Here is a 24,893-nt window from a genome sequence, read left to right as displayed (position 1 = left end):
TGCCACATCTATAAAAGTTCTTGGGTATTTAAGTTTCATTGCAATATCATAAATAGTTTTAATTTCAGCGTCAATAAACTGCGGGCTACAGACACGTAAAGCCCTTAAGAACATCCCAGAAAAAAACAGAGAATTTAACATTTTGATGGTGATTGGAGTAGTAATGAACAAAAGAGGCAATGTTAGTTGATTTTCGAAAGACTGAAAAGGTGAAATTTCTATCATTTCTATGGACACTTACATCAAGAAAATTCAAATTACAATTTCTTTCTTCCTCTACAGTAAATTTTATAGAAGGAACTAAATTATTGAGATTATTAAGGAATACCTGGAGATTTTCGTGAACTGGCCAAATACAGAAGATATCATCCACATATCTAAACCAAATAACTTTTTGGGGCAAAATTCTTGGTAAGAGTTTTGTCTCAAAAAATTCCATGTAAATATTGCTAAGGACAGGAGATAAGGGATTACCCATAACTATGCCAAACTTTTGTACAAAAAATTCCCCATTAAAACAAAACTTACTATCTTTGATACATAACCTTATGAGACTAATGAGGTTTGCTACACTTAAGGGAATGTCATGGGGTTCAAATTCCTCTGCCAAATATTCAAGTAAGTCATCTACAGGCACTTTTGTAAATAAAGAGACAACATCAAAACTAACCATATTAAAATCAAAATTCAAATTTAAACTATTCAATTTGTTTATAAAATCAACATTGTTTTTAACATTCGTGTTAGAAATGTTTCCTACCAAAGGATTAAGAATTTTTACAAGCCATTTAGATAAATTATACGTAACTGAGCCCACTGAACTAATGATTGGTCTGATAAGGTTATACGATTTTATGTGTTTTGACTAAACCACATATATAAGGTAGGGAGGCGCATTGCAGTGTAAACTGTTTAATCAAATTGTCAAAGCCCTTCAAAATGGATTTAATTTGTTTATTAAAATGGGAGTTCACTGTCTGTGTAGGGTCAGACCTCAGTTTCGTATAAGTATCAGTATCATTTTCCCGTGGTATTCGCTTATTTATGAAGTCACGTGCATCTACAGTGATTTTCTAAGCATATATATATACTATATATATATATATATATATATATATATATATATAATATATATATATATATATATATATAGTATATATATATATATATATATATATATATATATATATATATATATATATATATAAAAGGATTTAATTTCTGAAAATATGTTACAGTGGGGGATATGCCCTTAGGTGATGCCTGAGGTCAACGCTAAACCAACATTGGTTCTGTTAATTGTCTTAATTCACTTTACCATTGCCTTAAGGAAGATATTGTCTACGTTGTTCCATGGTCATAGTCCCAAGTTCCTTTCGAAAAGTTTATCCTATTATCTTGTTGTTTTATCATTGAAGATTCTTTCATCTGACATTTGTATCGACAGCTGCTCTTTTATGAAATTTGGGATGAGTTCCAATCCATGGTATGGTTCGTGTTATTTATATTATAGAAAATTTCCGAACTATGTTGTCCATATATAACTGAGCATTTATGTTGAGTTAATCTTTCCAATAGTATGAATCCATAGTATGACTTATAACAATCCTACAGGGAATTTCATAAAACCCAATATCTTTAGAAACTAGTTTCTGCTGAACGTTAATTATGGGCTTCCCTAATATATTCGATAAATGAAGATGAAAGGGTTTGGGTGGCCTAATGTTTGTGTGATCTCTCGAAAATCATCCACGCGAGTGATTATGATTTTATTTGTGTACTTCTCCTTGTCCTTGTTTTCTGTGGTTTTGTAAAAAAAAAAAAAAAATCTCTTTTCTTCAAGCATGGATTTTTTATTATGTGCTTGGGGTATTTTAACAAGATAAGTTTATTTCTGATTGTTTCAAGCCCTTTGTTGAGCAACTCTGGGGAGCAAATTCTCAGTGCTCTAAGAAATGTCCTGATAGCTGTAAAAATATATGTATGAAAGTGAGAATGTCGCTTTACCAAAGACAGTGAATTTGTAGTTGTTATTAGTTCTGATGATTAAGACATCTAAAAATGGGTATTGGATATTGTTTTCCCATTATACTTGATGTTTTATGCTCGGGACCAAGGAATTTAATTTTTGTAGACATTCAAATCGCCCATCTCGTTTTTCCAGTATGTTACAATGTTTTCTGCATAACGAAGCTAAATCATATCTGCAGTTTTGATAGGTTTATAATTACTGTTTCGAAATACTCCATACATAATTTTGCTAACACAAGACTAAGCAGTAAAAGTTATCACCTAAGGATGAGACATTATCTGTGATGCAAAGCAAAGATGCATTATTTTATTCAATTCTATGGGGAAAAGGTCACCAAATGGCTCAAATTTATTTTTGAGAAAAGTTAATAGATCTTTTAGGAATCTAGTCACCTAGGGAGACAAACAAGTCTCAACTGGTGCAGGTCCCAAGCCCAGATAAATAAGGAGGGTTGGTATCAGGAAGGCCATCCAACCGTAAAAACCCACGCCAAAACCAATGAAATTAGTTGTAATATTGATAAGAATAATGCCCTAACTCTGTGACAAGGCGATGGCTACTGCATCATGACCGGTGCCGCTAAAGAAGCGAGCTCTAAATGTGATCAGAATAGCCAGCTTAATATCGGGTCTATGACAGGAAGAGGTAGAGAGTTGGCAGAGTTGATGAGAATACAGAGAGTGGACATTTTTTGTGTGCAGGAAACTCGTAGGAAGGGTAATAAAACCAAAGAACTGGGGGATAGCTACAAGCTAATCAATAGTGGAACAAATAAGAAGAGTAGGAATGGCTTTGGTGTAGTGCTGTCGGGGGAAATGAAGAATGCAGTGACAGAAGTGAGTAGAAAGAATGTCCGCATTATGAGAGTGAAGATATGTTATGGAGGGGGAATAATGAACATCATAAGTGCTTATGCTCCACCAGTGGGCTGTACATAAGAAGAAAAGAGCAGTTTTTGGAACGAAATGAATGAGGTAGCACAAGAACTGGAAGAACATGAGAGGATTGTAGTGGGGGCAGACTTTAATGGACATGTCGGCAATGAAAATGATGTTATTAAACGTGAGCATGGCAAACATGGGATCGGGGAGAGAAAACCAGAAGTAAAGAGTATAGTTGACTTTGCCATGTCTTATGACATGGCAATAGTGAACATGTTCTTCAAAAAGAAGATGGAGCACTTGATAACATACAGGAGTGGCGGTAAATGTATAACTGTCTGCTGTCCACCGTTTATAATGGTATAGGACGGCGACCAGTTGTATGTTAGATCTCGCGACTGTGATACACAAGCATTGTGGTTCCTTTTCCCTTTCTCGTCTGAGTGACATCAGGTAGATTTTGTTTATTCTTCAGAGTAGGGGAGATGACTCAAACTTCCTGAGTTAACTTCAACCACTTTATTATAACCTCCATCACAGGAGTATAGGAAGGGTTAGTCAGATGACTGCCTTCTTGGAAGGTGAGGAGAGAACTGCTCTTAAAAGAGTGTCACATCGATAGCTGACAATAGCTATCTCAGCATATACAAATAATAGATACACGGGCATATGACTCGGAAGTCACGTGTTTCCCCTACAGGTGATAGGCCACCAGCTTCTCATGGAAGGTGCTGTGACCTGTTTACAAGAGATGAATAATTGTTGATACAGGCAAATGCAAACCAGGCTACTGCAAGCATCGCATGGCATGGTCTAGTTTATGTCCTGTTGTGACATACGTATCACACTCCTACCTCACCAGTGACCCCTTAGGTCATGGGTTTATTAACAGATATGGAAAATATCTGTATTTGATAATGTATTCATTACATTAGCTCAGTCAGCTACCAGCCACGCACTGAACATTAAAACTTACGTTAAATATGTTTTATAGGAGTGTGATAGTATATAATTAGTCCTAACCATAATCAAGTGATTAAGGAAAAATATGCAAATAATTATATGTAAAAAAAAATACATAATAGAAATACTCATAAGTAAAGAATAATGGATTGATAATACTGATCCATGTTCAAGATAAATGCATATGAATATGTTATATATACTGTTAGTCATGAGGATACATACACAACAGAAAGTACTATAGTTCTGCTGATAATTGCATGACATAAGAATTACATTCTAAAATGCATATGTGATTAAATGAATGAACGGTACCAAATAAAATAAAAGGTTAGCATGTATACATAAATGGTTATAATAGGTAACTGTTTAAGAATAGTTGTTAACAGATAAAGATATATAATTCAGATATGATAATAGGTAACCTTTTAAGAATAGTTGCTACCAGATAAAGATATATATATAACTCAGATAATTGTGAACAAAATATAAATTCTAGGTACGTACACTCACCGACATTTTGATATATAGGGCATCAATTTTTTATTAGGTGCCCATAATGATATATATATATATTTTTTTTAAACTTTTCATATTTATAATTATATAGATATATGTATGGAATGCAATGTCTCGGAGTTTCTTGTCATACATATTGCCAGCATACAAACTGCTTTTCACACACAACACAATTCCAAACAATTTTCCTCCAAGTCGAGGGAAATGGCCAATTTCAAATAGCTCTAATATTAAACGCTTTCGGCGTCATAGGGAAATTGTCTGGGCGGGGCACGACGTTCCGTTGAAGATCCATCCGTGTTCGCCTCAACCTATGCCAAGCAAATATGTTAGCGGCGATGAGAACCACCACCGTAACGCACACCACAGCCAGCAACACATAGAAATGCAGTCCCTCCTCGTCTTTATAAGTCCTTGACGTGTGGTCCATATCAGCCAATTTTGATAGACGATGGGCCACTTTCGCATGTATGGAAGAGGTAAGGCTGGGATGATTGTAGTTGTCCACGAAAAATTCCCATAGAAAGCACGTTCTCATATGATGGTGCATACTCAGCGGACCGTGTAGTCGGTTGTCGTTGCTATACATCCGTCAATGGCAACGAACATCCGTGAAGAAACTGTTGATCCATATGGGCACGCAACTTGAAATCCATCCCTGTCGTAACGCATCCACGATCCGTTGTTCAGCCTGTAAGTGAACTTATCCACGTCAAAAGGGTAAAGTTGTTTCAGACAACTTTCGTGTGTGTGGGAGAGAGAGCCGTTTAGCACTAGACTTAACTCGCATGAATCCCCTGATATTTTGCGGAATTCAAAAGAGTCAGCTGTACAATCTTTATTAATCATGGCATCTGAACAGTGAGTGAATTTATCTAAGTCCTTGATGACTGTATATGTTTCCTTATTAGGGGAAATCAATATGTGTCCCGTCAAATTGGATATTACTGGACTTGAGTTATTCGTCATGAAAGTTGGGAATGGTGCAATTTTATATGCTTGCCAGGCATCAGAAGAATGAAAGGGAATTGTAATCATGATCCGGTAATTCTCAACTCTTACTGATATTAAACTTTAATAAAACTCTATCTTATGAGCGTCTAACAAAGGAACATAACCCAGTTTCTCTCGTCTGTTCTCCAAAGTTAAAGTCAGATCTTTAATAGGCAAAAGATGTAGCGACAAAACACCCTTTGTGGCTAGCGTGATAGCTTCCACATAGTCTTTTGATTTTTCAATAAAATGTGAAAATTTGGTACAGATATGATCTACTTTAGAACTGTAATAAGCTAATGTTGCCAGCAAATGTTGCACTTCCAACATCTGATTGATATTATTAGAATGTTCGTTCACCAATGTCAAAAGTTGATTGATTGATGATAATTGTTTACGGAGTTAGTAAAAAACTAATTCATTTTCATGATGCAAAGATTCAATTCTTTTATTCTGAGCATTAATCTTAAGACAATTTGAAATTCCTAAGCCTAAACTTGCAACAGATCCAAAGACGTTTAGCACAGCAAATAGAAACGGGTTACGTCGTTCTAGGCTACTGTGCCGCACAGTCCACATCAGCAGATCTCGAGCCAGACATTCTGCCTTGGCAGTTTTATTTTGCAAGTCGTATGATAACATTTCCGCGACGCTTAGAGTTTGTGCTAGCGAAATCTCTGGATTAAAGGGAAAATGATGTTGATGTAACTGGTTCAGTGATTCAGCGAACCTCGACAAGTCACTCTTTAGGTTAATGACGTCATCCTCTGGCAGGAAAATCGTTTGTAAATCAACTTCTATAACTATATTGCTTGCCGTAATGAAAACGTCTTCTGTTCTTTCAATAATTGTGCCATGTGAAAAATCTTCCCACACGACAAAGATGTCTGAACGAACATTATCACTCCTAACAATATAAGCTTCCTTTTGGAAACCTGCAATGAGTGAAATATATGTAATTACTCATGTTAAAAAAATGTTTTCATACAAATATTATATATACATAATTTATTATACAAGTTTCATAGATACAAAAATTTCCCTCTCTTCCTTTCTACCCTTCTTTTAACTTCGTATATGTGCCAATGGTATTATTCTCTTATCAGTGGGCTGGGATACGTTTTGAACTTTAAATCTATTGGCCGTTAATATTTCTAAAATGTTAAACGGGCCTTCAAACTTAGGTGTCAGTTTGTAGTTGAGTCCCTTGTGTACATATACTTGTATGTATACCTTGTCACCCACATTATATGTTTTAGTTGGCTTAGCTAGTTTATCATGATTTCTTTTCATTATGATTTGTGATTCTTCTAAATTCTTACGAAGTATATTATATCGACCTATACTTGCATCCATAACATCCTTTAGAGGATTTGATAAATGGGTTGTAGGCGTAAATACATGGAAAGGCGTTCTGGCTGGGGTACCGTACAGTGTCTCGTGCGGCGACATTTTAATAGATACATGATATGAGTGATTAAGTGTACATAGGACTGCTGGTATGGCAATATCCCAGTTGGGGTCCAATCGCCCGAGTGTAACTCTTAATATGTTTAAAACCTTTCTATTTGCTCTTTCCACAAGCCCATTAGACTCTGGGTGGTAGTTCATGGTATTGATTTTCTTTATGCAAAGGAATTCACACAATGAGTTAAGGAAATGATTATTGAATTCTCCACCCGAGTCAGAGATTATCATGTGTGGAATTCCATGTTTACAAATGTAGCACTCGTAAAACTTCCTAGCACATTCGATCGTGGTTTTAGTTTTTAGCGCTATCAGTTCTGCATATCGAGTCAAGGCATCTATGATTACTAAGAGGTGATTATTTCCTCTGTCTGACTCATAAAACCCTGTTAATAAATCTAAGTGTACTCTTTCAAAGGGTTGATTGGGCACAGGATAAGCCCCTAGGCTGACAGGTGTCTTCGTGTGCCCTTTGTATTCCTGACAAGTGCGACAATTAGCTATATGATTTTTTTTATATCTGTAAGCATCGTATTCCAATAAAATAATGATTTGGCTTTCTGTGACATGATAGAGAACCCTGGATGACCATGTAATGGATTGGAATGCAACCAGTTTAAGACAGTTGGTATAAGTGAGATTGGTACCACTACCTGGTCGTTAGCCACCTGTGGGGTGTTGCTGGTTTTCCATTGTCACGGATCTACACAGAATATTATCCTTGATTATATAATTCTGCTGCGTATGCTTTATATATTCCTTTTCCTTAGGATTTCCGTTCAAATCATCTATTATTTTTTCTAATTGCTGATCTTTTCTTTGTTCAGCCTGTATTAGTTCAGCGCTCCAACCCAGGTCTTCTTGTTCAGATACAGTTTTAACAATAGGCATGGATGTTGATATATCTATTAATTCAGCTAATGGCTCTGTACAAGATGATGCGGGGTTGCGTGATAATGTGTCAGCAATGATATTTGCTTTCCCAGGTAGATATCCGATCCTTGCGCCAAAGTCTTGGATGATCATATGCCACTGAGTTCTTTTGGGTCTGTGACTAAACCCTGTAAAGAAGTCGGTTAGGGGCTTATGGTCAGTAAGAACCTTGACGGGATAACTGTATATTATGAACTTAAAATGCACTAGTGAGTTAACAATAGCTAGCCCTTCCTTATCTATTACTGCATATTTACTTTCAGAAGGTCTCAGTTTACATGAATAAAAAGTTATAGGGAAAATCTGTTTGTCATATTGCTGAAGCAATACCCCACCTACTCCTAGATCTGAGGCGTCTGTTGCAATAAAGAATTCCTTACCGAAGTCAGGAAACTTAAATATAGGAGAACTATATAATTCATCTTTCAAGATATCAAATGCCTGTTGATGCTTCTCAGACCATATGAAATCTATGCCCTTCTTCGTAAGATCGGTTAGAGGAGCGGCTATTATTGAGTAATTGCGTATAAATCTACGGTAGTAGCCACTACAGCCTAAAAATTGCTGTATCCCCTTGACGTTAGTAAGTATGGGAAAGTTACAGATAGCCGACACCTTATCGTGGACTACTTTAAGACCTTGACTAGACACCGTAAAACCTAAATAGACTAGTTCTGTTTTGAAAAATTCACACTTACTTATCTTTACCCTTAAATTATGCTGCCTTAGTCTCTGTAGCACTAGCTCCAGTTTACGTAGATGTTCTTCTAAGGTATTAGAAAAGATTACAAGGTCGTCCATATAGCCATGTAGGATATCCCCCAACAAGTCTCCAAACACAATGTTAATCATTCTAGTAAATGTTATTGGGGCGCAACGTAAACCAAAAGGCATACGCAAAAATTCATAATGTCCCCTGGCTGTGCTGAAGGCTCTGTATGGGATACTCTCTTCTTCTAAAGGTATCTGGTGAAAGTCTTTAAGTAAGTCCAAACTGGTAAAATATTTGTTCGGACCTAACAAAGATAAAATATCGTCAGTACATGGCACTGGGAATCGATCAGGGACTGTTTCCTCATTTAAGCAACGGAAATCTATGCAGATACGCCAGGTTCGATCTTTTTTTGGTACTACGATTAAAGGGAAATTATAAGGGCTGTTCGATTTCCTAATGACTCCTTCTTCTAACATTTTTCCTACTTCATCATGAATCTCATTCTGGAATTTCATAGGGAGTTGGTACGAAAGTACGTAAATGACTATGCCTGTCTTTTAACCTTATTTGGTGTTCTATGACATCTGTTTTTCCTAAGGATCCCTCGGTAGTGAAGAAAACATCATGATATTCAGTTAAAAGATCAAGAAATTTCTGCTGAATTTTCTCTTCTTGAATGTCTTTATTGATTTTACTTTTAATAGGTTCCAAAAGGGATTCATCCGCAGCTGATTGAGCATGATTGATCTCAGCGACGGTAAGAATGCGATGTTTACAAACTTCCACATCCAGGATGTGTTGATTTTTGTGGATTACTAATGTGGTATTCAAATGATTACAGACTTTAATGTTACATTGTTGTTGTGAGCTGACTGTGTATATGGCTTGTGTTACGGACAATCCGTGAGTTTTCAGAGTGTCGGAAAGGATTATTATTTCGGACCCTGGCAAGGTCTTCTTTACATGCACTAATAGATTTAAAGGTATGTTCGGCTCGAGAGTTTGCGTGCAGTCAGCTATTACGGGAGAGCGAGAATTCTGCTGGGTCGCTTGAACAATGTCATGATTCATGAGACAAGTGATTGGTTCCTCAATGTACGTTACTGTTTGATTGTTCGTCTCTTTTTTGTCCAAAACTGATTTTAAGGTGTTAGAAGACTTATAGAATTTTCCTTTGATATACACGCCGTGTTTGGCAGGGGCTAAGGTAATGCTTTGAATGCCCATAGACGGGTATCCTATAATTACTGCTGGATACATATCAATGTTTTGTACAACGATAAAGGTATCGGTAAACGTGCACATACCGACCTTGTACTGAATATGAGTTACTCCTACCACATTTAATTCATTATTTCCAATACCCGAGAGCCTCACTCCGGACTTCTCTATAGGGAAGTTCGAAAACAACAAGTGGTGAGTCCGCAGATCCATGATATTACGTGGACTACCGGAATAAAAAAAACAGTGTGAAGGATCGGTGCTCTAAATTTACTGCATGTAATGTGGGGCGCAATTCCTTTTGGCTCATAATAGCGTGAATTTGTTGAAAATCTACGGGAACCTGCACTGATTTTTTTTATTCGGTCATGTGGTTCATAGGTAAATCGATTGTCTCACAATGATCTTGTAAATGATTAAATTGGTTATTTGATATAAAAGATGTTGATATGAATGACCCAACATCATTCTCTCCCCTGTTGGAGTTGATTACGTGGTATTTGCTTTGCTTTGCACACTCGGAAAATTTGCCTGACTCTGTGAGTTTTGGCTAGACGGCCCGGGAGCAGGGTTACTTGAAGCACGATTTGTTTGTTTCTGATGTTGAACAGCGTTGCTGTTTGTCTGCTTCTTCTTATAGTACTGAGGATTCTTCTTTTTATTATCATTGGCAACGGTTTGTGTGTTTCTAGGATTCTGCTGTTGATTACGTGAAAAGCAACGATTATATGAATGAGTGGAGCTGTTATGAATTGAACAATAACGCATCCTACAGTCTGAAATCATGTGTCCTGGCCTCTTACAATTGTAACAAGTCATCCCTGCAGCTTGATTATTATTAACTATGTTTACTTGTTGTGGCTTACTTTCATTTTTTGTAAAACCTTGAGTAAGCAAGGGATCGAGGTCTGTACACTTAGACATGTGCTTTTTGATCTGTTTATACACATCTAGTTCCTTACTGTCAGGTGTTAGCTTTTTGTCAAAACACCGTACTAAAGATTCGGGCAACATAACTGTCATGCACGTTAGGTATGTCAGCAGTATGAAATCTTTCACGGCGATATTGCCCCTTGTAACCCAAGTGGAGTTAGGTAAACTATCTTGATATTCATTTAGCTGGTCGGCAATTACTGCTGCCCGTTCTACAACATTAAGCTGAGTCATAGAGGCTTGATTAAGGATATTCCTCAAAGCCAGGACTACATCTAAAGCTTCTTCACCGCCATATATAGCACGTAACCTAATTTTGAAATCATCCCATGTAACCGCCTCTTGGAAAGAGACTCCTCGCAGGTACGAGCCTGCATCTCCTTTTGCAAAGTCAATGAAACTTTTAGCTTCCTGTAATTGTAGAGATGGGTCAGTGATGCATTTTGCTTTTAAATGAGCATCTACTGACGAAATCCAAGACTCAACACTCTGAGGCAAGAACCCATCAACTCGACCTTGAAAGGGAGCAATTGCTGATCGCGCACTGACCAAAGTCACAACTGGGTTAGGGTTACTGGGTGCGGAAGAACCCGCTGCAGCAGTAGTTGCCATGGTCACTTTTGCTTTTTTCTTATCACTACTATTCCTAGCAATCCTATCAAAATAGCTATATGAATACACTTGTCCACTGCGTAAACGCTTATGCAAATAATAAAAAGGTGTTGCAGATAATAACACAATCCACCAAAATGATAAGTTTAAAAATGGATAATATGATAAAGATATTTCCGGAGAATTTCTGGAAGAAAAAGAAATTAGCAAAAGAGATAAAAAAAAAGTTCTCCAGGCGAGAATTCGTAGTTGAAGATTGATTCCTGCAATGAAGGAAGATTAAGATTACGTATAACTCACCCCAGGAATAATGGACGATCGACTCGTGTATGGAGAACACTCCCTGAACACACACCAAGTGAATAAAAGATTGTACTTAGTTGCGTATTTAAGAGAGAGATCATAGTGTTTTGATGACGTCATGACCTCGCCATTCTTCCGTCTTGCTTCTTGGTTGACCTGGTATCTCGACTCGTCTTCCAATAATGCGTTGTTTTGTTTGTAGAATGATTCGCTTCCTCTTGAAGATCCGATGCTGCAAACACGTCTGGTTTGATTCTCAAAGATATGTGATGAAAGTCATTCTCTAAACGTTGATTTAGCTGCTTGAATGCGTCTCGATGAAGGACATTTCTTAGTGTTCGTAGGATGTTTACAGTTGCCTATGTTGATTGAAGATTCTGTTTCCTCTGTTTTACTTCTGATTAGTTACATTGTCGATGATTCTGTTTGCTTCGGTAGACGTAGATACGTAGTACTGCCACCATTTATAACTGTCTGCTATCCACCATTAATAATGGTATAGGATGGCAACCAGTTGTATGTTAGATCTCGCGACTGTGATACACAAGCATTGTGGTTCCTTTTCCCTTTCTCGTCTGAGTGACATCAAGTAGATTTTGTTTCTTCTTCAGAGTAGGGGAGATGACTCAAACTTCCTGAGTTAACTTCAACCACTTTATTATAACCTCCATCACAGGAGTATAGGAAGGGTTAGTCAGATGACTGTCTTTTTGGAAGATGAAGAGAGAACTGCTCTTAAAAGAGTGTCACATCGATAGCTGACAATAGCTATCTCAGCATATACAAATAACAGATACATGGGCATATGACTCGGAAGTCACGTGTTTCCCCTACTGGTGATAGGCCACCAGCTTCTCATGGAAGGTGCTGTGACCTGTTTACAAGAGATGAATAATTGTTGATACAGGCAAATGCAAACCAGGCTACTGCAAGCATCGCATGGCATGGTCTAGTTTACGTCCTGTTGTGACATACGTATCACACTCCTACCTCACCAGTGACCCCTTAGGTCATGGGTTTATTTACAGATATGGAAAATATCTGTATTTGATAATGTATTCATTACAGATGCACACCAATAGATTACCTCCTTTACAATAGATCAAGACTGGTGGAATTTAGGAATTATAAAGTTATCTAAGGTGACCATGTGGCCCCCAGCATAGGCTTCTTTATATGGATTTAAAGATGAAAAGAGAAAAGAAAACGAGAACAAATGGGTAAAGAAAATCAAGTGGTATAAATTGTTATGGAGGGGTAATGATAAGAAGAGAGAGTTTAGGAGAAGAGTGCTGGGAGAGATTGATCTGGGAAATGAGGCGTTGAAGTGTGGGAGAATGGTGAAGACACACTGCATTAGTAATTAGAAGACATGGAAGGAGATACTAGGGGAAACATCTGGAATAGTATGGGAGGAAAAGGAAAGCTGGTGGTGGGGGGAGGAGGTGGGCGAGGTAGTGAAGGATAAAAGGGAGCCAAAGCAGATATTTGAAGAGTCACAGCTGGAGGAGGTCAGAGAAAGATTAAGAGAAAGAAATAAAGAAGTAAAAAGGGTGATAGCTCAAGCTAAGGCAAGGCATATGAAGAGGTTTATAATGAACTGGAAACCAAGGAAGGGTTGAGTAAGATGCTCAAACTGTCAAAATTAAGAAATAAAAGAACGAAGGACAACACCCATATTAAGTAAATGAAAGATAAAAATGGTACTGTCATAAAAAAAGGAAGAATACAACCTGAAAAAATGGAAAGAGTATTTCGAACAACTGCTAAATGAAGAAAATGAAAGACTTGTAAGAGAGGATGGACAAAAAACATGGGAATGGTAATGGGGATCTCTAGGGATGAAGTGATACAAGCCTTAAAAAGAATGAGGAATGGGAAGGCAACAGGACCTGACTTAATCCCAGAAGTTTGGAAAGCCTTAGGAGAGGAAGGGGTAGATATCTTGTATGATCTGATGGTAAACAAAATTTGAACAAGAAAAGATATCAGAAGAATGGGGGGAAAGCATATTGATCTATATTTAAAGGTAATTAAAGAGGTATCAAACTTATGTCTCACTCGTTGAAGATTTTGGAAAGAATAATAGATGGCAGGCTGGGAGAGGAAGTGAGAATATGGAAGGAACAGTTATGATTTCTAAAAGGAAGCGGCACAACTGATGGAATAATTTGCATAAGGGAGCTGATAGAGAAACTCAGAGGAGAACAACGAGACCTGCATCTGGTATTCACAGACCTTGAAAAGGCCTATGACAGAGTGCCAAGGCAGAAAATTTGGAGATATTTGAAGGAGAAGATGGTGCCGAAAAAGTATGTCAGAATTATTCAGGAGAGGTACAGGAATGTGTAAACTAGAGTAAGAAGTAGTGTTGGAGAGACAGATGGATTTGAGATAGGAGTTGGATTACAACAGGGGTCGGCACTTAGCCCATTTATCTTCAACATCGTGATGGATGTAATGACCAAGGATGTTAGAGAAGCGGTGCCATGGTGCATATTATATGCAGATGACAGTGTATTGTGTTCAGAGGGGAGGGAGGAGTTGGAGGGGAGGTTGGAGAGTTAGAGAGCAGCACTTGAGGGGAGAGGAATGAGAATAAGCAGATCAAAAACCGAATATATATGTCCCAGTATTACTGAGAATGGTGGAAATAGCATAAGATTGGGGGGGAATAAATAAAGAGAGTACAGAAGTTCAAGTAATTGGGGTCCATATTAGAGGATAGTGGAAACATGGACCAAGAGGTGAGACATCGAATTCAGACAGGATGGAATAACTGGAGGTCTGCATCAGGGGTCCTCTGTGACAAGAAGGTTCCTCTGAAATTGAAGGGAAAGTTTCACAGGACGTGTGGTCAGACCAGCAATGTTATATGGAACAGAAAAACAATTATGAGGAAAACAGAGAAGATGGATGTAGCATAAATGAGAATGTTAAGATGGATGTTAGGAGTAACAAGAGAAGATAGGATTATAAATGGGTATATAAGAGGATCGACAAAGGTAGTTGAGATATCAAAGAAAATACAGGAGGGAAGGCTTCGATGGAATGGACTCCTGTTACGAAGAGAGGAACATCGTGTTGGAAGACATACGATGGAAATTGAAGTGCTGAGTAGAAGGAAGAAGGGAAGACCAAGAAAGAGATGGCGTGATTGTCTATGGGAAGACATGTTATGGAAAGGTATTAACGAGAACAATGCGCAGGACAGAAATCGATGGGGACGACTCATTCACAACGGCGACCCCATATAAAAAATGAGTTAAAGCTGGGAAGAAGTAAAAGAAGATAATAGATCTTTTAGGGTTACTTTCGTGAATATGAAGTCTACGTCTAGGCTGAGAAGTTTTACGTTATATACTGGTATATTTGCCGACCTAAATTTGTTTTATATGACCAAGGGAAAAGTTCCTAAAAAGGGAGATAGTAACTTGGCTAACCATTTAGAGATCCTGTAGTTAACATCTCCTGTACATGAGATTATGGGACGGAAGGGAATGTTATCTTTGTGAGTTTAGGGGAGGCCATAGAAATAAGTCAATTTGCGATTGATTGTTTTAGAATTTTCCAAAATTTCTATATTTTCTTACTTTTACCGATGTATCAGATTTTTCTGAAGAAATCTTATGTGACTTAATGTTTTTTTTTTTTTTTTTTTTTATTAAATCCTCATAGGCAGTTGTATCATTTAAAAGTTCACTGATCTTTTCTTGGTAGAAACTCTTGTCCATTAACACAATTTTACCGTCTTTATCTGATCTACTGATTATGAGGTCTAGTTTGCGGAGTGAGTTTATAGCTAACATGAGTCTTTTAGGTAGGGGGTGTGTGCTATTGTGTCTAGTGAAGATGTTTAGAAGAATTCCCTTAAGACATATTTCGTCTTTCTTGTAACTGTTGTTAACAATGAATTTATCAAATATTACTAAGTAGTCGAGTTTGTGCTTTTTATCAGCATTAAGGGCAAATGACAAACCTAAGTTTAAAACTATGGATTAGTTATTAGTTAAAGGGCAAGCGGATATCTTCATAACTTTGTTTTGTTGACCTAAACGGTTCCAAATACTATTTTCAATTAATGAGTTTATTTTACGAATATGCCTGATGCAACGAATAACATTATTGCAAGGAGCTGTGAGTGCGTGTGTGAGTTTGTATGTATTTTTTGTTCTGCTATCTGTTCCTTTTACTTGGTTGATTAGTTTTACTCAAGATCAATAATATATTTTTATTCTAATGACTTAATTTATTCATTATTCTTTTGTCATTGGATAATTCAACCATTATAACCTTTGTCAGGTTATTCAAAAAATTTCCCATTTTGTCCTTTCCTTTGTTTATTTATCGTCTATTCATGCCGTTCAAAATTATGTTAAGTTCCGGATTCTTAATTAACACTTCTATTTCAGACATTATTCCCTTCTCATAAAACCAGAAGTCATTCATCGATCATTCCCAGTTTCCAGCGTCATGTAATTTATTGTTAACATTTTTCTTTAGCATTCCATAATGATCATCAATCAACATCTGTATTAATTCAGTATTAAAAGATCTATTATCTTCTCTTTTTTTTACGAGACAAAATAAAGAGTGGATAGAAGAGGATAAAGAGGAGAAATTGCGTCGATTGCCCTCTCTCTCTTTCTTCTTGTCTCTCATATTCACTGACTTCTTGTCTTAGTCTAGACTTGAAGTCATATATATAAAAGAGAGGACAGAATTGATAGATTTCTAAGAAAAATAAAAAATGACAACATCATAAATTATACTACTTATCAAAAACTGTTTGTTACTGGTTCTTCCTTTAGTATCCTATACGGTTTACCAAGAAATCATAAACCTAACACTCCTGTTAGACCTATTATGGCTGCATATAATAGCCCATCCTTCTTTATTTATAATATAATATATATATATATATATATATATATATATATATATATATATATATATATATAATTATGTATATAATGAAAAAAAATTTTAGATAAATATAACCAACAAAATTAATATATTCTGTTTTTACATGTTTTAGACTGTAAAGAAACTTTGTAATTTCGGTTAGGGTCAATCTGTTTAGGTTTGTGACCGTGTGATATCCGATAATCCTGGATTATCTCTTTTAATTTTTACCCTTTTGACAATTAACCATCTGGTATTCTTGATTTTGTTGTGTAATTGAGACCTTTCTCTACAATTGTATTTCATTCGCTCCTTGACATTGTCTTAGTAAAGACGAAAGCGCTTGGATTTCTGACTATCATTTTCCTGTTGAATTTGCTTATATATATATATATATATATAATATATATATATATATATATATATATATATATATATATATATATTTATATATGGTTGTGTGTGTGTGTGTGTGTGTGTGTGTATGTATAATAATATATATAATATATATATATATATATATAATATATATATATATATATATATATATAATATATATATATATATATATATATATATATATACAGAGAGAGAGAGAGAGAGAGAGAGAGAGAGAGAGAGAGAGGAAAGAATACAGAATATAATACGCTTAACATAACAGTCAATACACAAGTAGCCACTAACAGGTAAATAAATAAGTAAATGAATAAATAAATAAAAGTTAGGAACATAAGCAAAATAAAGGATGACAGAAAGTTCAAGAGAGTCTTACTATGAAACAGTCCTTGGTTTCCTAACCGCTCGTGAAAGCCCATGTCAGCCCAGAAGTCTTCATGGCCCCGAGATATCGACCCATCCACTAGAGATGCCACCACTGGAACAGCCTCAGGTGAAGTTCTTTTCGGTGGTGTTTCTGAAGTCGGGTTCCTTTCCTCCGGATGAACTCTTTCCTTCCCAGACGAAAGGTGGTTGAATGTTGTCATGTAACTCGATTATGGAAGACAGACGCATCAAGATTTTCAGTAGACATTAGAGGTCAGGTGGAAGTTGCAAGGGAGCAGAATGGACGAGGAAATCAATGGTGGAAGAAATGTCTCCACAACTCACTTGGCGTCAGTCATGAGAAACTGCAGAAGTGTGTAGGTTTCAGATTTATTATCAATGACGTCAAGGGTTTCTTTTGTTGTTGGTGTTGATGCAATCAATACTTTTGCCGCCGTCACCTTCAGAGAGTCTTGATACTGTCATTTTTCATCGTGAACTCAATTATTATACGATTTATTTTTCCTGGAGGTTAGACTAAATAGAACTTCTCCAATGGAAGAGAGGTGTGAATAAGGACCCTAAATAAAACGTGGAGCTCTTTCGAGAAAGGCCAAGGATTCTGATTTAGGAGAAGTAGAGTTTAGCGGAGAACGTCACGTGCCAAAATGTAATGAATGCGAGGAATTATCAGACCGGTAAACCTCAAGGTGCCAGCTCACAAATTGTCTCTTGTGAAGTAAAAACGAAATTAAAACAACCTGCTCTAAAAGTCGTCAATATCTATTGTTTTAAACAACGGCAGATGCTGCAAAGCTGACAACACCACAACAAACCACACACACACCACACACACAACCACACACACAACACCACACACCACAACACAACAACACACACATATATATATATATATATATATATATATATATATATATGTGTGTGTGTGTGTGTGTGTGTGTATATATGTATATATATATATATATAATATATATATATATATATATATATATATATATATATATAGATAATATATATATATATATATACATATATATATATATATATATATATATATATATATATATATATATATATATATATATATATATATATATGTTTTTTTGCCACGAAGGAAAAAATGAAAAAACGAGTGGCCGAGTACTTTCAGTCCTATTCGACCCTTTACTGAGGCATACTGATTTTACAAAGAACACCATAGTCAAAAAGAAGGGTTAAAATATACAAAACTGACACTACCAAATTAGCCATAAGGGCGATTTTCACTCTACAGAGAGGAGGAGGAGTCATAGGCTAGCCACACCTTGACGGATACCCGCGGTAAACAAGTGATTCTTCCAGAAAAACAGTACATTTTGAAAACAACACGGGAGCATATACAATTTATATCATGAATTTTTACACAAATTTTCCAACAAAAATTATTATTAATGAAAAGACGAAAGAAAATATAAATATATATATATATCGAGCAAGAGAAAGAGGGAGAGAGAATATCGAACCAGAGAGAGAGAGAGAGAGAGAGAGTAGAGCGAGAGAGAGAGAGAGAGAGGTTGGATGGAGGAGAGAGAGAGAGAGAGAGAGAGAGAATTAATAACTATATACATGTGGGCAATTTATAGTTGTTCATTTATTTTGAGGTCCTTCATAAACATCTTACAAATATATGGGTCCAAATGGTACATTCCAGACTAAGATTTAGGTTGTTTTTATTAGTGATTTGTATAATTGCCGATTCCAGTAAATTTCTTGAAACATAATCATTAGATCTAGCAATTACCGAGGCATCACCCCAATTAATACAATGAGATTTTTCACTCAGATGGATAAACAGTGCATTTGAAGTCTGGGCTGTTCTAACTGAATACATATGCTGCTTAACCCGAACAACATAAATTTTTACTAGACTGACCAACGTAAAACGATGGGCAATCCTTACAAGGAATTGTGTAAATGATGTTGTTATTTGTTACGGGACTATTCTTAATTAGCATATCTTTAATGGTATTGTTATAAGAGAACACTAAATTAACATTGAATGATTTAAATATTGATTTTATGGTTTCAAATCCACGAAAATAAGGTAAGCTAAGTACATTTTTAGGGATTTCTTTTTCATTAATAGCAACATTATAAAACTTTTTATGAGCTTTTTGATAACATAAATCAATTAAATGAGGTGGGTAGCAGAGATCGTTTCCTATCTTTTTTATGTATTCTATTTCTTGGTCCAGGTATTGTGGACTCGTGATACGCAAAGCGCGTAGGAATATAGAGAAAAAATATAAATTTTAATATTAAGATGGTGGCCAGAATAAAAATGTACATATGTTTAAATTATTTGTGGGTTTTCTATAAATATGAATTTGCATTGGAAAGATTCTATGTATTAATACATCTAGGAAAGGGATGACATTGTTATTTTTCAATTTCAACAGTGAATTCTATGGATGGCACTAAATTATTCAATTTAGACAGTAAATCATTTACATCGATACCACTAGGTAAGACTACTAAGATATCATCGACATATCGGTACCATTTTAAGGGGATAAGTGTGATATTTCGGGAGGTGTTGTCTCTCAAAAATTCCATATATAAGTTTGAAAGGAGAGGTGATAAAGGGTTACTCATGGCCATACCAAATATTTGTTGGTAATATTCTCCATTAAAAATAAATCTGCAATCACAAATACATAACTTAATTAAGGAAATTATGTGACTAACGGACATAGGCAATTCATGCAGACAAGCTCATTACTTAAATATTCTAGCACAGAGTCAATAGGGGACTTTTGTAAACAAAGAACATACATCAAAACTGACAAAAATATCGCTAGGGTTTAGTACAATGTTATTTAATTTTTCCACAAGATCAAGAGAATTCCGGATGTGTGAATTAGATACAGTTCCTAGTAGCGGGGATAACAGTTTAGTAAGATATTTAGATAGTTTATAAGCAATTGACCCTACAGTACTAATAATTGGGCGCATAGGTTTGTTTTCCTTATGAGTTTTGACTAGGCCATATAAATAAGATAATGAGGGACACTTTACAGTTAACTGACACAAAAGTTCTTTTTTATCTTTAAGAATTTGTTTGATATTGATATTAAAGTTTTTTATTACTTGGTCCAACTTATCCCCTTAAAATGGTACCGATATGTCGATGATATCTTAGTAGTCTTACCTAGTGGTATCGATGTAAATGATTTACTGTCTAAATTGAATAATTTAGTGCCATCCATAGAATTCACTGTTGAAATTGAAAATAACAATGTCAATCCCTTTCCTAGATGTATTAATACATAGAGAATCTTTCCAATGCAAATTCAGTATTTATAGAAAACCCACAAATAATTTAACATATGTATTTTATTTTTATTCTGGCCACCATCTTAATATTAAAATTTCAATTTTTTCTTCTATGTTCCTACGCGCTTTGCGTATCACGAGTCCACAATACCTGGACCAAGAAATAGAATACATAAAAAAGATAGGAAACGATCTCTGCTACCCACCTCATTTAATTGAATTATGTTATCAAAGAGCTCATAAAAAGTTTTATAATGTTGCTATTAATGAAAAAGAAATCCCTAAAAATGTACTTAGCTTACCTTACTTCGTGGATTTGAAACCATAAAATCAATATTTAAATCATTCAATATTAATATAGTGTTCTCTTATAACAATACCATTAAAGATATGCTAATTAAGAATAGTCCCGTAACAAATAACAACATCATTTACACAATTCCTTGTAAGGATTGCCCATCGTTTTACGTTGGTCAGTCTAGTAAAAATTTATGTGTTCGGGTTAAGCAGCATATGTATTCAGTTAGAACAGCCCAGACTTCAAATGCACTGTTTATCCATCTGAGTGATAAATCTCATTGTATTAATTGGGGTGATGCCTCGGTAATTGCTAGATCTAATGATTATGTTTCAAGAAATTTACTGGAATCGGCAATTATACAAATCACTAATAAAAACAACCTAAATCTTAGTGCTGGGAATGTACCATTTGGACCCATATATTTTGTAAGATGTTTATGAAGGACCTCAAAATAAATGAACAAACTAATAAATTAGTCCCACATGTATATAGTTGTTATTAATTCTCTCTCTCTCTCTCGCTCTCTTCTCTCTCTCTCTCTCTCTTCTCTCTCTCTCTATCTCTCTGTCTTTCTCTCTCTCTCTCTCTCTCTCTCTCTCTCTCTCTCTCTCTCTCTCTGGTTCGATATTTTCTCTCCCTTCTTTCTCTTGCTCGATATATATATATATATATATATATATATATATATATATATATATATAGTACTATATATATAATATTATATTATATATATATAATATATATATATTTATATTTTCTTTCGTCTTTTTCATTAATAATAATTTTTGTTGGGAAAATTTGTGTAAAAATTAAATTTATGATATAAAATTGTATATGCTCACGTGTTGTTTTCAAAATATACTGTTTTTCTGGAAGAATCACTTGTTTACCGCGGGTATCCGTCAAGGTGTGGCTAAGCCCTATGACTCCTCCTCTCTCTGTAGAGTGAAAATCGCCCTTATGGCTAATTTGGTAGTGTCAGTTTGTATATTAAGCCTTTTTTTGACTATGGTGTTCTTTGTAAAACCAGTATGCCTCAGTAAAGGGTCCGAATAGAACCGAAAGTACTCGGCCAACTCGTTTTTTCATTTTTTCCTTCGTGGCAAAAAATCCTTTATTTATACATAGCATCACGTTTATATATTCGTGATCAAGTTATTCATATATATATATATATATATATATATATATATATATATATATATATATATTATATATTATATATAATATATATATATATATATCATAAATGGCGTGGCCTATACACAGTGCTTAACCTAATTACTGAATATGTTGTCATATTTTCCTCAGAGAAAAAAAAATAAAAAAAAATTTCCTTTGGTGTATACAAGACTTATCATATTTCAAGATTTATTTTTTATTGCAATTGCACACGAGGAAGTTTGCTTAAAAATTGCGTAACATTTCCTCTTCTTTGCTTTGCATCTTATGATGGCGAGCTAAGTGAAGGAAGATATGGAGAGAAGAGGTTGGTGGAGGATGATGTTTTTCATAGAAGGCAGCGGAGAAGGTGCATCAGGTAACCGACCCCTTAATGTAGGATTAACATTGGAAAAAAAAGAGAGTATATTATGAAAAGCTGATCCTTCGGATGAAGCCCATTCCATGGCAGAACATCCTCAGCCAAGCCAGAGAACCCTCTTTTGCAAATAAGGGCTCTGCAAGAACATGTTTTGATACGATGAGATGAAGTGGGTGACACAAGGAGCATTCCTCCTTCCCTTTTGGATGGCTGCAATAGAAGCTCGTGGGTTTAGATGGCTTGCCACCGGGGATCTTTGCCTGATATGCCATTCAGCTTGTGCTTACATAAGAGTTCCCTCCCTAACCCAGCATCTCTCTTGTCGGTTGTAGTTAGCATTTGCATAATTCTCTGGAGAGGGTGCAGTGGCACAACACTTCCTCTCGTCAGGAAAAATATTGCTGTTGAAAGCTGAAAAACAGTTCAATGTATCAAGTTTACAGGAAATATCTCTGCCATCTGTTTAGAAATAAAGCAGGGTGAACACAGTATTCTCTGGCTCTGCATTCCAGGTAGCCTAAGATCCGTTTCAAGTCCCTATAGTGCACAATATCCGACCACCGGACGAGTCACCAGAGGGAGTTAATGAGACCAAAAATTCACCAGAAATTTCCACCCTTCTTGGGTCAATGGTCACCTGCTTACTAACTGAGACCTACTACCTCACTTACATATGCTTTGTATATATACTCTTGAAAGTCATCATCTGTCCATATTTTACCAGTGACCAAGGCATAGAAGGAAGTGCTAGAAATCCGCAGTAGAAAGTTGAGTTAAAAACTCGGGATTTGGAACAAGTACTGTCGTAGCATATTCTACATTTTCAATTTCACACTGTATATAATAGAAGTTGGTAGATCTTTTTATACAAAAACAGGAAAAAGGCGGGGTTCCAGTTTGGTAATCTGGGCAGCGTGTTCTTTAAGGAAAAGTGAAAAGGATAGATGATCAACGGAGAATCTTTGATGGAGAATTAAATTCCTTGTTGAGATGGCTTCAATAATAAAGGAATCCAACAGATTTCTTTTACGATGATCTTTGACCCTGTAGATTATCAAGGAATTATTCCAGTTAATAGCGTGGCCTCTCTTAAGCCTGTGATCTGTAATGCCATTATTCATTAAGCCTCTTGATATGCCATATTTGTGCTAAAGGAATCTCCACTTTAAGACTTTGATGTTTGGCTTATGTAAATTCTAATTCCTTCTTTACCAGGAATACTGTACACAATATTGTTTCAATTTGACGGGGTATTCTTAATTAGTTTTATTTTTCAAATTCAAATTATTAGTATTTAGATAATATTTAATATTAATATTTCTTTAAATGAGCACAGCAAGAATGAAATTTATATGGAATGGTACACAGAGAATATTCTAAAGTTCTTTGTTAACACTGGTTAGATTTTATGTCTTTTTAGTTTTATGTTTACAAAGTTCCCAAAAAATACGGAGGGTATCATAATGAATCTGCTATTTTATCAGGAATTTGATAAAATAGGAGATTTATCATGTTACCCTCCATATTTTTGGGACTTTATAAAAATAAAGCAAAAAAGACTTATTACGATCCAACCAGTGTTAACAAAGGGCTAAAGAATATTCTCTGTGTACCATCTTACCATGATTTCATTTCTGCTGTACCCCTTTTAAAAATCTATTGATATGAACTTACTATTTGTTTATAATAAGAATGAGATTTGAATAATTAAGAATAAAGCCGTTCAAATTAAGCAATATTGTGTACAGTATTCCTTGTAAATAATGTGATAAAATTCACAAAGGACAAACATCCAAAGACCTAAAAGGGGGAATGTTCTCAGCACAAATATGCCATATCAAGAGGCTTACTGAATAATGGCATTACAGATCACTGGCTTAAGACAGGCCATGCTATTATTTGGGATAATTCATCGATAATCTGCAGGGTCAAAGGACACCACAAAACGAATGTGTTGCAACCTGGTTTTTTTATTGAGGCATCGTCAACAAGGAATTTAAACCTCCATCCTGGATTGTCCTTCGATCCTCCCTCTGTCACGTAAGTGTTAGTAATTTCATTTGTACTTTCAAATGAGCCATTGAGATAATATTTTTTTGCATTTTTATTATTCAATATTAACGTACGTTGGTCGTTGTATATGGTACGTTAATATTTTGAAAGTGTTCTTGTTGCTTCCTCCTCTAGTAGCTAATTATCGAACAACCCTATTAACGCTTTTTGTTATTGTTTACTTTCATCAGAGTGTGAGTGACGATGCACTGGAAAAAGCACGTCGCCTTCCCACGGGCGAGTTCGGGCCACATCGTCATCCCAGAAGGACTTAGTGCAGCAAGCTACCACGGAATATTTTATTTTAGACAACACTACGTTGTTTTGGGAGGTTTTCTTTTCGATACTCCATGGAAAGCTTTGTCCCGCCAGTGTATGAAGAGCCACTGCGGCATACTTACTGACCATGACTTTCGTCCCTT

The sequence above is a fragment of the Macrobrachium nipponense genome, chromosome 38 (genome assembly GCF_015104395.2).
Source record: "Macrobrachium nipponense isolate FS-2020 chromosome 38, ASM1510439v2, whole genome shotgun sequence".
Classification (NCBI taxonomy): domain Eukaryota; kingdom Metazoa; phylum Arthropoda; class Malacostraca; order Decapoda; family Palaemonidae; genus Macrobrachium; species Macrobrachium nipponense.
This window is presented reverse-complemented; position numbering follows the sequence as displayed.